The sequence below is a fragment of the Rhinatrema bivittatum genome, chromosome 3, assembly GCF_901001135.1.
Source record: "Rhinatrema bivittatum chromosome 3, aRhiBiv1.1, whole genome shotgun sequence".
Lineage (NCBI taxonomy): Eukaryota > Metazoa > Chordata > Amphibia > Gymnophiona > Rhinatrematidae > Rhinatrema > Rhinatrema bivittatum.
This window is the reverse complement of record NC_042617.1, coordinates 524,050,813-524,063,813: the sequence shown is the minus strand read 5'-3', so window position 1 is coordinate 524,063,813 and position 13,001 is coordinate 524,050,813. Positions and strand designations below refer to the sequence as shown.

Here is a 13,001-nt window from a genome sequence, read left to right as displayed (position 1 = left end):
CTTGCAAAGGCAAGTAAATAAATCCAAATGGAACCAGAGGGATGGGACTCAAGATGACAGACCGGATGGAAAGAATATGGAATTCCTTTTTCTAGAAAGTAGAGTTAAATATCCATCTTTTTAGTAAAAAACTATGGGCAAGAGGTGCTGCTGCTTTGCTTTAGGTTACAGTAATGCTTTAAAATAATATTTTTGCTATTGCTTCAGTAGTATCGACTTCAGTGAGAACAATAGCTATTCCTTTTACTCCTAAATTTTAAATCAGATGCATGATGAAATTAACTCAATCCTCGGAAGTTCATGCCTCAGTAAATTGGTTGCCACCCTTTTGCTACACCAGACTAACAAGGCTATCCCTCTGAATATTGAGCACAAGATTTTGGAGATGGTGGGCTCCTGGAGCCCAGGAAAATCTCCATGCATAAGAAACAAGAGACAGATGACAACGCCTCATTCCAATATGCTCCTTTGTCCCATTATCATACTGGTACAGGGTTTGATCCACTGATATAAAACAATCAAAATGGAATTTTGGTAACAGCTACTCCCTCGCCCCCGCATTAAAAAAAAAAAAATTAAAGATAACACAACAGGATAGTGCCACAAATAGGGGACTGTCAGATGCCCTTTTATTTTGGTTCTGTTCTTCCCATTAACCCATCCAGACCCAATGTAATTGCAGAGGAATCAACCCCTTTTTTTTAGATGTCTGTTTTACTTTGGCATAAAGAATGATCATTTTCCACTGCTTTCATCCTAGAAATCAGCTTCTACGAACATACATTTTAAATGTAAGATCCGAGCATACCTGTCTTTTTTACACGAATCCTGTCCTGACAGCAAGGGTAGGGGAGAAGTATTAAAGATTGTCATCAGTCAAAAGCAGTTTATACTTACCACAGATACAGTCTTGCATTTCATATTCATTTCTTACCAATTAATATACTATTTTTTACCTCCAATCACTGCTTTTTCTCCTCAGTCACTAAAAAGAGCCAAGTGTGCACTGTGAACCCATACGATGGGCTCCTTGTATCTCATTTTTTACATAGGTCTTAGGGACCCTTACAAGCCTTGGAGACCTTGGGTAGTCTCAAGTTTGACAAGCAAACTGTGGTAATCTGTGCACATAACCCTGAATGAGTAATACAGTTAACAGAAGTAAAACTGTGAAAACATAGAAAGGCCTGAACAAACTGAATGCTGAAGGCCAAGCCATCAGGAAAACAATTTTATCTCTCTCCTCCAGCCATTGTGACATTTCTTAGCTCTGATAAGTGGGACCCAAAGATATTCCTAGCTTTAGATTATGTTCTTTGTAGTAATATAGTTGTCATTTTATGTAAACTCCGCAAAAATGATTAAAAAAAAAGAAGAGGCTGCATGAGCTTAAAAACAGAGAAGGAACAAAGCCACGAGAACAGTAAGATGAGTAAACTAAGCACGTGGGAATAGAGGATGAAGAAAGAAGAAAAAAAAAAAAAAAGCACAAGCTAAGCTAGGAGGAACCCCAAATCAGAGGATGAGAGCTCAGTAGCAGAAAGAAGCTGTATTTAGAACTAGGAAGAAGATGAGGCCCTTGTATCATTCCCTACATTACGTCGTCCACAAATATGCAGAACCCTTTTAATAAAGGCTAGCATTTACCAACTTTGGGGAAGATTTTCAAAGGGGTACGCGCATACCCCCCGAAAACCTACCCCAAACCCCCCCCTGCGCGCGCCGAGCCTATTTTGCATAGGCTCGGCGGTGCGCGCAAGCCCCGGGACGCGCGCAAGTCCCGGGGCTTGCATGAAGGGGCGTGTCCGGAGTGACGCAGCGTTTTGGGGGCAGCGACACGGGCGTGGCCACGGCCTCCGGACCAGCCCCCGGGACCGGAACACGGAGCGGGGCAGCCGGCCGGCGCACGCAAAGTTACGCCTGCTTTCAGCAGGCGTAACTTTGCCAACAAAGGTGGGGGGGGGGTTAGATAGGGCCGGGGGGGTGGGTTAGGTAGGGGAAGGGAAGGGAAGGTGCGGGGGGGTGGAAGGAAAGTTCCCTCCGAGGCCGCTCGGATTTCGGAGCGGCCTCAGAGGGAACGGAGGCAGGCTGCGTGGCTCGGTGCGCGCAGGCTGCCGATTTTGGACAGCCTTGCGCGCGCCGACCCCGGATTTTAATGGATACACGCGGCTCCGCGCGTATCTATTAAAATCTCGCGAACAAAAGTACGCGCTCGCGCACATTTATAAAATCCGGCCCTTTGAGAACAGCCTTAGATAAATTCAAGATATCTAGGAACAAAGAAGAATATTTCCCCAAACTTCTTGGGTATCATTAGGCTAACATATTAAGATGGGGAGAGAGGGATTATGGTTATCAAATCTTGAGCAGGAGGAGACTCAAACAATTGGAACAATTTATTTTTATTTGTACCTGAGGCAATGGCCCAAGGTCTCGAGCAGCGACCATGGGACATGAGCCTTGGTCTTTCGGTTTGTAGCCTGCTGCTATAACCACTAGGCTTTTCCTCCACTCCTGATTAATTGACCCATTATGGCAAAGGCATGGCATATGGGTGAAGTGGTAGTGAAAAACAGAGTGATGCCATTTATTTAAAAAAAAAGGCACACACAATCACCAAGTTTTTTTTTAAGATGGTACGATTAAGAAATTGCAGTATCAGCAATACCATGTTGTCTAAGTTAAAGAAATCTCTATAATCATGTACAAATACTCAGGTTTCTATAGGCTTACAGGTAAGCAATGCTGCTTTATCTATAACAGGTGTTCACCAAGAACAGCAGGATGTCAGTCCTCACACATGGGTAACATTATCCGATGGAGCCCTGCCACAGAAAACCTATACCAAAATTTCTAAAACTCACTGTGCCTGAGTACAGACCACTGGACTGTAAGGATAGGTTAATTATGTATGCGGTATGGGCTGAAAAATCACCTCCATGGGGCGGAGGGGAAACTATTTCTAATGCAAAAAACCACAGGTCGGAAATGGAATGATTTTTGTCTAGCCAATATACTCTAACTTCGAAAAAAGCCAATCCTTTCTCATGTAAGCTGTCCCTTCCGATGCAGCCCATGCAAAACACAGTCCCGTGTCAGGGATTGAGTTTCCAATAAAGATTGCTGTGTACATATCTTAAAGGTAAAACTGCATTTTATTTGGTTTATTACCTTCATTGCCAAGTTTACAGACCATATCCAAGATTATTTCGCAGCACAACTAAAGCAGGTACCATTTCCCGGTTGCAGTGGGCAGCCAGGAAGAAACAACCAGGGCCAAGCTGGCTGCAAAGGCCTCAGCACTGCATAATCCAGCTCCCTAAAACATCATCTTCCTCTGAGGAGGAGGAGGTAGGTCAGGAAGGCCCAACCATGGGGGAACTGATGCAAGAGCCATGTGGAGAGCCAGAGAAGCCAGAACTGGAAGAGCAGCAAGCTGCTATGGATTTTCTCTACAGAGGAAGGTGGTGGCAAGCCTCAGGTGCAGGCCAGGCCAGCCGAGTGCCTCCTGATTGACATGAATGTCCAAATCGTGGAGGAGGTGGCGGCCCTGCGACCAGAGTGCCATGGCTTACAGGTGGCAATGCATGAGGAGGGAGAGGCTCTCAAGCAGGGAATGTGTGGCATTAGAGAAGAGCTTCATGAACAGACAGCTGTGTGAAGGGAGCTACTCAGAAGACTGTCCCCTTGCCAGCCACAGCCATACCAGCTTCACCTTCCAAACCTGGCAGATCCTCCTGCAGCCAGCCTCCACAGAAGCCTGGTCCAGCACTGGACCTGCACGGAGGAAGAGGTTGAGAGAAGGGTCACCCAAAGCCCCTGCAGGGCCCAGCAAAAACCAAACGAGGAGGAAAAGAGGCATTAAGTTAATTTTGTTCTGCCCTCAGGTAAACACATGTAAATAAAAGCACTGTCATCACCAATGAAAATATCTTTATCAATGATCTCTAAAGCCTGGTTTGACTGTGGCGATGTATAATTGGCAATTCCTCGTGCCTGAGCTCTTGCTCCTCCTCCTCTTCATCTTTATTCTCAGGAAGTCCCTCTGGAAGAGGCATGCATCTGGTTTTAGTTAAGTTATGTAGCATACAGCAGACTAGACAGATTTTAGATGGATTGTAGAGAAGTCATCTTCCAGATCTTTCCAGACAGCAGAAGCCTGTTTTGAGTAGGCCAAAGATTCTCTCAATGACTGCTCTGGTCATCTGTTGGGGCCTGTTGTATCGCACCCCCGCTGCATTCTATTGGGTGGCCACAGGGATTATGAGCCAGGTTTTGAGGGAATAGCCACAGTCACCTGAAAGGGAGAAACCAGAACAGTATTAAAGGATTTCAGATTGGACTGCACATTAGGGATTTGGCTTGGTTGGAGCTCTCCTCTGGGCCAGGCAGGCCTCCTGGAGATGTGGGACACCCACAGAGGAGGCTAGTTGTGCTATTTTGTTATCCTAGGATTGTTTCTTACCAAGCAGGCAGCTCCCCGTGATGTGTCCTTCCTGGAAGCAGTCATGAATTCCTCACCGCGAGAGGATGTAGTATCATGAATAGATCCAGAAAATTTGGGCATGATGTCCAGGATGAGGTCCTTAGCATCACAAACCACCTGCATATTGAAGGAATAGAAGCCCTTGCGGTTGCAGTAGGCACCTCATCTCCCCCTGGTGCCCTTATGTGTTTGTAATCAATCCCCCCCAGGACAGAGGGAAAGCATACCACCTGATTGAAATCCTGCATGAATTGTTCTTGCCGTTCTTGGCTCTGAGGGAAGGATATATATTTGCGTGTTCTCCTCAGCAAGACGGCCAGCAAGAGATCAAAGCACAACAGAGGTGGTGGACTGGTTTATGCTGGCCATGACCCCAAGAGGAGTTTGGAAGGTGCTGGTAGCAAAAAAAATGCTAGGGCAGTGTTGATCTTGAAATGTGCAGGTAAGGCATGGCCCCTCTGGCTGTTGGGTTGTGGGTCTGTCTCTAACTGCTGGCATAGATACTGTATGGTTTGCTTATTAAACCTGAATCTACATATGACTTCCTCCTCTGACAGATCTAAAAAAATGAGTCCTTGTCCTGTAGACTGTGTGTGCAGGGTACCATCTCCTTCTCCTCTCTCTCCTTCGCATTAAAGCTATGAATGATTAGTCATTTTGCTATGAAAGTGTCCCCCTATCTCAAACCCCTCAATATGTGACTGCTGCTACTTCACCCCCCCCCCCTATCTCAAACCCCTCAATATGTGACAGCTGCTACTTCACACCCCCCCCCCCCCCCCCCCCCCCCCCCCATGGCCCACAAGATCCCTGTTTGATGCTCTTTGGTCCTGTAAGGCACAGTCGACTGCAGGAGGCTGAAAATATCTGTGTGGCCCATGTATCCCTGATACTCTGAGGGTATTCTCATGGGACTCTGCCTGTCCCCACAATGAAAAGAAAGGCTTTCCCAGTGTCCCCCAGTAGTCATTGGAGGTCCTGTCTCTCTCTCTGTCTCCCCCCCCGGCAGTTCTTGCTTGCACTTGTCGACAGAAGGTGGCCTGGTAAATGGCAAGCGATTAATCAAGTCTTTCTGCGGCTGTGTGCATAAACCCCTTGTAGCAAGTTCACATGAGTAAGTGCATGCATGTCAGCTTTAAAATACGTCATTATGAGCGTATGTATAGTCACACCCAGACCATGCCCCTTCAACATCCTTAATATGCCTCTTTTCTACACATGGACTGGTATGCTAGCACACGGACACTGCGGCTTTTAAAATATGCACTCCTCCCACACGGTCCACATATAAATGTATGTGGCCATTTTTGCACAAGCAAGGCTTTTAAAATTGACCTTATAGTTAGGATTATAGCCTATATCCCTATGTTCAGAAAAACAGTTAAGACTCTCTTCTATAAGAAAGTGATCAGCATAATAGACTAGCTTATCTTGATCAGCTGTGTCATGATGGTCCAGCAGCTTACTTTTTTTTTTTGTTTTAACATTTTTATGTTAGGTCTTTTTCGTTCAATTTTTAACCACTCATAAGTTTTGATTTTTTTTTTTTTTTTTTTATATTTATTGGTTTAAAAGTTCATTATTTTTATTTTTTTGTTTTTATATTCACTGTTTGTGAATGTTACCTTGCAATCTGCCTTGAATTTTGCAAAATACACAGAATAGAAATCTCTGAAATAAATCAATGGCTAGAAAATTGCTTCTCCTTCGATTATGCCCAGGTGAGGCTGAATCTGGTGGGCCATATCAAGGTTTACTTTGTCTGAACCATGGCAGTGTTGGCGGCGCACCTGCGATCAGTCCTCATGGAGGAGATGTGTGAAGCTGTGACATGGAGTTCTCTCCACACATTCACATGTCACTGCTGTTTGAGCAGAGAGAGCAAACTGATCTTTTTGAAATTTGTTTGAGGTGTAAAATCCAACTCTAGGGCCCGTTCGTTTTTTTTTTTTCTTCCGGGCTGCCCCTCATAGGTATAAAAAAAAAAAAAAAATGGAAAAAAACTCGTTTCCAGCAAAAAAAATACTATTATGCCCTTTGGCACCTGTTTGTTTGTCTTCCCTTTTCCTATTGGGGATAGCCTGTAGCTAGGGATTCACTAATATGTGAGGACTGCCATCCTGCTTGTCCTCGGAGAAAGCAGAATTAACTTACCTGTAACAAGACAGCAGGATGGCAGTCCTCACAAAACCTGCCCATCTTCCCCTTAAGTTGGCTACTCTAAATTTCAATGTGAACAAATAAGACTGAAGGGACCCCACAGTCATATGGTGAGGATGAATTGGCCTCTTCTCTGTGCACACAGGTGCCTTCTATCATGATTCTAGAAGGACCTACTTTAGGCACAAAAATCTATATGCTATGTAGAAAGCTATCGCTTGACATACAGTAAGACAAGATATCTTACAGACCAGGGGTGGGCAAACTATGGCCTGCAGGCCAAATCCAGCCCTCCTCCTCAAGCTGCCCCATTAGAACCAGCCTGCCGGCACCTTCGATGTTATTAATAATGGTCAAAAATTGTCAATGGGCACCCATAAGATTGTAGAAGGGTCCGTACTATGCTAAGCAAAACCTCAAAAAAAGAACCTTCATATAAATATAACAAATCTCTCAAAAACTCTTCAATCTTCGTGAAACGAATGAAAAAATGAAAACTTCAATATAAAAAAATTTTTAAAGGAAGGGAAGGAATGTTTCATATACAAGATCATAAATCCCCAACCGGGGTAATATGACTATAAAGTGTAATCATAAACATCCCTCCTCCGACCCGTGTGTGCAATATGTGTACAAAACAGTGTTACAATAAATATCCTTTTTTTTGAAAAATTTTTTGAAATGAGACTCTATGAAAATGGTGCTCAAGTGCACTCAAATGTTCAAAAGATTGTAAAAAGAACACTCCTCGCAGCCTGATCCCAAATCAAGGGTATACAAATAAAGAGCCGCTGATGGACGCGACCCAAAAAGGCTTAAACGGCAGTCTCTTATGGCTCACAATAGGAGCTCATACAACACCCCGACTTATCTGATGATTTGCTGGGTCACCGACGTAGCCACGTTTCAGGTCTGCACTGAGACCTTTCATCAGGGAGTTGATCCTCTTCCGATGTCACGTCGGTTAGTGTTGGGCCATTGCCTGTGGGTTCCGAGTGTGGGACTTACGACTCCGTCCAGGCTGAAACGCTATGGGCTAACGGAAGCGTCCTTAAAACGTGGTGTAGAGCCGGTAATGCACCAATCCCAATCGAGCTCTGAACGTCTGACGTATAGACTAGACAACGAATCAAAATGCAGACTCCATTCGAAGCGCGAACATATGAACTTCAGAGCTCACAAAATTGAATTCCAATCCAATAGTTCATTTAACCCAATCGGTGCTTGAGATTGTAAAGAAAAAATCCAAAAAGCTTCTCGTTTGTTTAAAGACCGAGTCCGAGTCCACTTCAACTCTCCAAACGTGTGGCTGCAAAGCCACACGTTTGGAGAGTTGAAGTGGACTATTTTAGATCAAGTCCGATTGCCTCCTCGTGGCGGCGATCGGACTCGGTCTTTAAACAAACGAGAAGCTTTTTGGATTTTTTCTTTACAATCTCAAGCACCGATTGGGTTAAATGAACTATTGGATTGGAATTCAATTTTGTGAGCTCTGAAGTTCATATGTTCGCGCTTCAAATGGAGTCTGCATTTTGATTCGTTGTCTAGTCTATACGTCAGACGTTCAGAGCTCGATTGGGATTGGTTGCATTACCGGCTCTACACCACGTTTAAAAGGACGCTTCCGTTAGCCCATAGCGTTTCAGCCTGGACGGAGTCGTAAGTCCCACACTCGGAACCCACAGGCAATGGCCCAACACTGACCGACGTGACATCGGAAGAGGATCAACTCCCTGATGAAAGGTCTCAGTGCAGACCTGAAACGTGGCTACGTCGGTGACCCAGCAAATCATCAGATAAGTCGGGGTGTTGTATGAGCTCCTGTTGTGAGCCATAAGAGACTGCCGTTTAAGCCTTTTTGGGTCGCGTCCATCAGCGGCTCTTTATTTGTATACCCTTGATTTGGGATCAGGCTGCGAGGAGTGTTCTTTTTACAATCTTTTGAACATTTGAGTGCACTTGAGCACCATTTTCATAGAGTCTCATTTCAAAAATTTTTTCAAAAAAAAGGATATTTATTGTAACACTGTTTTGTACACATATTGCACACACGGGTCGGAGGAGGGATGTTTATGATTACACTTTATAGTCATATTACCCCGGTTGGGGATTTATGATCTTGTATATGAAACATTCCTTCCCTTCCATTAATAATGGTCAGACATCAAAGGCCTCTGCTGATGACTTTGACCTGGATGTCAGCGGCCAGAGGTGACATCCCCCTCAAAGGGACAGCAGGGCCGGAAGAGGAGGAGCATCGCCCATCCAGCGGTAAAGGGAAGAGGCCGCTGGTGGATTCCATCCCACCGGCGGCAAAACAGAAGAGGCCCATCCAGTGGCAAAGACAGGAAAAAAAACTGCTGATGGAACCCATCCCACTGGCAACAAAGAGAAGAAGCCCATCTCTTTAGTCTGTCATCTCTGCAGGTCTTGTAGTATTAAAAGCTCATGAAGGCAGCAGTACATGACATCAGCATGGAGAAAGTGCTGCCTCCATGATTTTTCAATACCGCGTGGCCTACACAGCGGCTTCAACGATGGATCAACTCCTCCCCGGCACACAGTGACATTGGCATCGGAGAGCCAGAAAAACTCCAAGGCTGGTGTCTATATATATATATATATATGAATGGGAGCTTGCCTTGGGCATGTGTGTGAGGAAGCCAGTGAGTGAGTTAGTGCATGTTTATGGCTGACTCATAAACATGCACTAACTCACTAACTAACACTCCTGTAATTTTTTCCTACCTAATGTTTACTCTCCTATTACTAAATGTTCAATTGCTATAAAAAAAAAGTTCTACTGATAAATGATCTACTAGAGGAACTAAATCCCACTATCTATTGCATTACTGAAACATGGCTGAAAGCCAGTTATAATGTCCTCCTAAACCAAATTGATCACCCTACCTATGATATCTTTCCCTTCCCAAGACACAAACAAAAAGGAGGTGGTCTATTAATAATCTGTAAAAATAAGAACTTAAACCCTACAAAAGTTGAGATTAACCCTCCCTAGGAGGTTGCAATACTAAAATCATCACTTCTAAATATTGGTTTGACCTATTGCCCACCTGGAACACTCCAAAAAGACTGCTCACTTCTAATCGAAATATTCACCGAAGCATTTCCAGCTCCTGAATAGACTCTAATCGTACGGGACTTTAACCTACATGTAGACAGCATACCTAAATCTCCAGCATATGAAATCTAGATGCTATGGGTTGGTCACAATTTGTAACCAACCCCACTCAGAGCAGAATTAGGCAATTTTAGCGAAATTCCCTAATTTGTCCTGGTTCGGGGAGCCCAAAATCCAAATGGGTTTTTCCCCGAAATAATCGGGAAAAATTTGTTTTCGGGTTTAGTGTGCACCATCTCCCCCTTTAGCGCGCACTAACCCGAAATTCGGGTCCCCTCGAATTTAAAAGGCCCGAACCGCGGGAAATACGAAATTTCCCACGGCAAGCCGAAAACGAAGCCCAAACCAAAAGGATCAGGCTTCACACATCTCTACTGCATAATCAATTCTTCTCAAAACATATTACCCTGGTCTGATCACCAGCTAATAAAAGCTGAAGTAACTCTCCTCACCACACAGCAAACAAACTCACATAACTATAATTATCAATCCTTCACAATCTTTTACATACAGAAAAAAGATAGAACTGGATATACTTGAAGAAACAATTAAAAATAAAATAACAGAGTTCAATCACGATAATGCCTCCTCATCTTTTGACTCCTGGGATAAAGTAATCAATGAAATAACAGATACTCTATGCCCAATCCAGAAAAAAAATCATTCCAAAATGAAGGCAACACAACTAAACAAAAGAAACCTTGGTACAGCGAAGAGCTAAGACACACTAAACAGTCCTTGAAAAAATCTGAAAATCAATGGTGGAAATACCAATCTACGAATCACTAGAAAAATACAAGCCCCTATTAACAAAATACCAAGAATAAATCAAAGCAGCAAAAAAAAAAAAAAAGAAAGACGACGACTTCTATGCAAAACAGATTCATGGTGTAATATTTAATTCCAAATTACTCTTCGAAACAGTTGAAAACCTAATCAAGGACCCATCCTCCTCCATCTGAAGTAACTAAGACTTTACAAAAGAACTCATGCAATGAATATGCTACCTTGCTGTTAAACAAAATCACTACATTAAAAACTAAATTCTTCACCTGCCTACCAACAAAAAAGCCAGAAGAAATAATTGATTAAGCGAAATGGAACTCATTCAACCCAGTATCCAAATTTGAAATAAACCAAATCACAAAAATCAAACCTGTTATCCACCCTATATCTACAAGTGCCCTAAGAACAGTAAAAAGCGTAACAACTCCAATATTCACAACCATAATAAACCACTTGCTAACAGAAGGATTGGTCCCCGCTAGGACAAAACAAGCTGTGATTAAACCAATCCTAAAAAAAAAAAAAACAACTGGCTGAATCGATGAATGGGACAATTACCGACCAATATCCAACTTGCCTTTCATTGCTAAAGTCCTAGTAAAAAAAAAAATTTATCACAATTAGAGAACCACCTAGAAGACAATATACTATACCCAAACCAAATTCAGAAAAAAAAAATCCCTCAACAGAAACCCTACTCATTTCCTTGGACTCTGTACTACAGGAGTTTGACAACAATGAATCATATGTCCTGGTACTAATTGATCTAACAGCAGCATTCAACATAGTTGACCATACCCTGCTATGCCACCACCTGAGAGAAATTGGAATAGATGGAAAAAATTAACAAATGGTCCTCTTCCTTCCTAAAAGATAGGATATTCCAAGTAAAACTGGGCAGTCAATTTTCTGACACCTTCCCAATCAATACAGGTGTCCCCCAAGGTTCAGCACTCTCGGCCACACTATTCAACATTTATTTACTGCCCATATGCGCATTACTAGAAAATCTAGGAATCAACTTCTTCCTATATGCAGATGACATGCAGTTCTACATCCCTTTCAACAAAACATTTGAAAAAACTGCATCATCTCTGTCAACATACATGAAGGCAATACAACAAAAACTTTCACAACCGAAACTCTAAACCCAACCCCCCCCCCCCCCCCAAAAAAAAACAACTCCTAGATCTAGGAGTTATTAATATTACTCCCTCAGATCAAGTATGAGACCTAGGAGTACAGATCGGAGAACTTCACTATGAAAAAGCATATAAGCAAATTAATCAAAACAGGATACTCCAGGCTGAGAATATTACAATCAGCTGAAACCCTTATTAACAATATGGGACTTCCGCACTGTCTTACAAACTCTAATATTTTCAAACTTAGACTACTGCAACTCCCTATTACTAGGCCTACCCTCAGGACTACTAAAACCACTACAATTACTTCAAAATGCCTCTGCTAGATTCTTGCTAGGGACAAGGACATTTGACCACATCATCCCCTCACCGATAGCACTGAATTGGCTTCCTGTACAATCCAGAATTCATTATAAAGTATTAACTCTAATTTTCAATATCATCAACAATATTAACCCATGCTTATTAGGAGTGACACTACAACATTACACACCACAGAGAGCCCTAAGATCACAAAACAAAAGGACTTCTAATGGTGCCTTCTAATTGGAACACACACCTAATACAAATAAGAGACCGAATGTTTCCCATAGCGGGTCCCAAGTTATGGAAGTGTCTTCCAGAGTCATTACGTCAGATAACAGAAATAAAGAGAGTTTCAAGTGTGAGCTGAAAACATGGCTCTTTAGAAATGCATATGATTTAATGTAAAATACCAATAGCTTCAAGCGTCTGTACCAGAGATAATGTTAGGAGAGTGAGCAATAAGGACCGAACGACAAAGTGTATTGTTAGTAGAATTAGAATTTGTATTTGCTGTTATGTTGACCTAGAAAATGTATGAACTAGATTATATATTTGCTGATGTGTATGGATATGAACTAGAATATGCATTTGCTGTTTTGTTGACACAGTATGTGAATATCGACCAAGAATTTTAATGCTGATTTTGTAAACCGTTGTGATCTTCTTTTGGAACAGTATATAAAACGCCTAAATAAATAAATGACAGTATTGTGTATTTATTTTATTTATTTATTTGTAATCTTTTATGTACCAAGGTATAGCAAACTGCCTTCACTCCGGTTTACAGTTTAACAGCTTATTACAGATAAAGAACATCTTTTATAGGTAAAGAACAAAATTAACTGAATTGCTTATTAACTGAACGCCTTATTACATTCTATAAACCAGCGAGTTGAACAGGTACTCCTGTGTACAAATAGTGTACAAGCAGGTCTTATTTTAAACAAACAGTGTACAGACAGGTAATGAAAATATT

At 42.5% G+C, this 13,001-nt stretch overlaps 1 protein-coding gene across 7 annotated transcripts in view; it reads right to left on the bottom strand.

The window, feature by feature from the left end:
* The window catches only part of SLC5A6 (solute carrier family 5 member 6), a 377,063-nt gene that overhangs the window by 329,148 nt on the left and 34,914 nt on the right, over positions 1-13,001 (bottom strand). The window contains exon 1 of one of the 7 annotated variants that reach the window (XM_029596263.1): positions 898-920. The exons of the other annotated variants lie outside the window; for them this stretch is intronic. The gene's annotated coding sequence lies outside the window, so the exon portion shown is untranslated. Of the gene's footprint in view, positions 1-897; positions 921-13,001 lie in introns of those variants that run through there. 7 annotated transcript variants of the gene reach the window in all.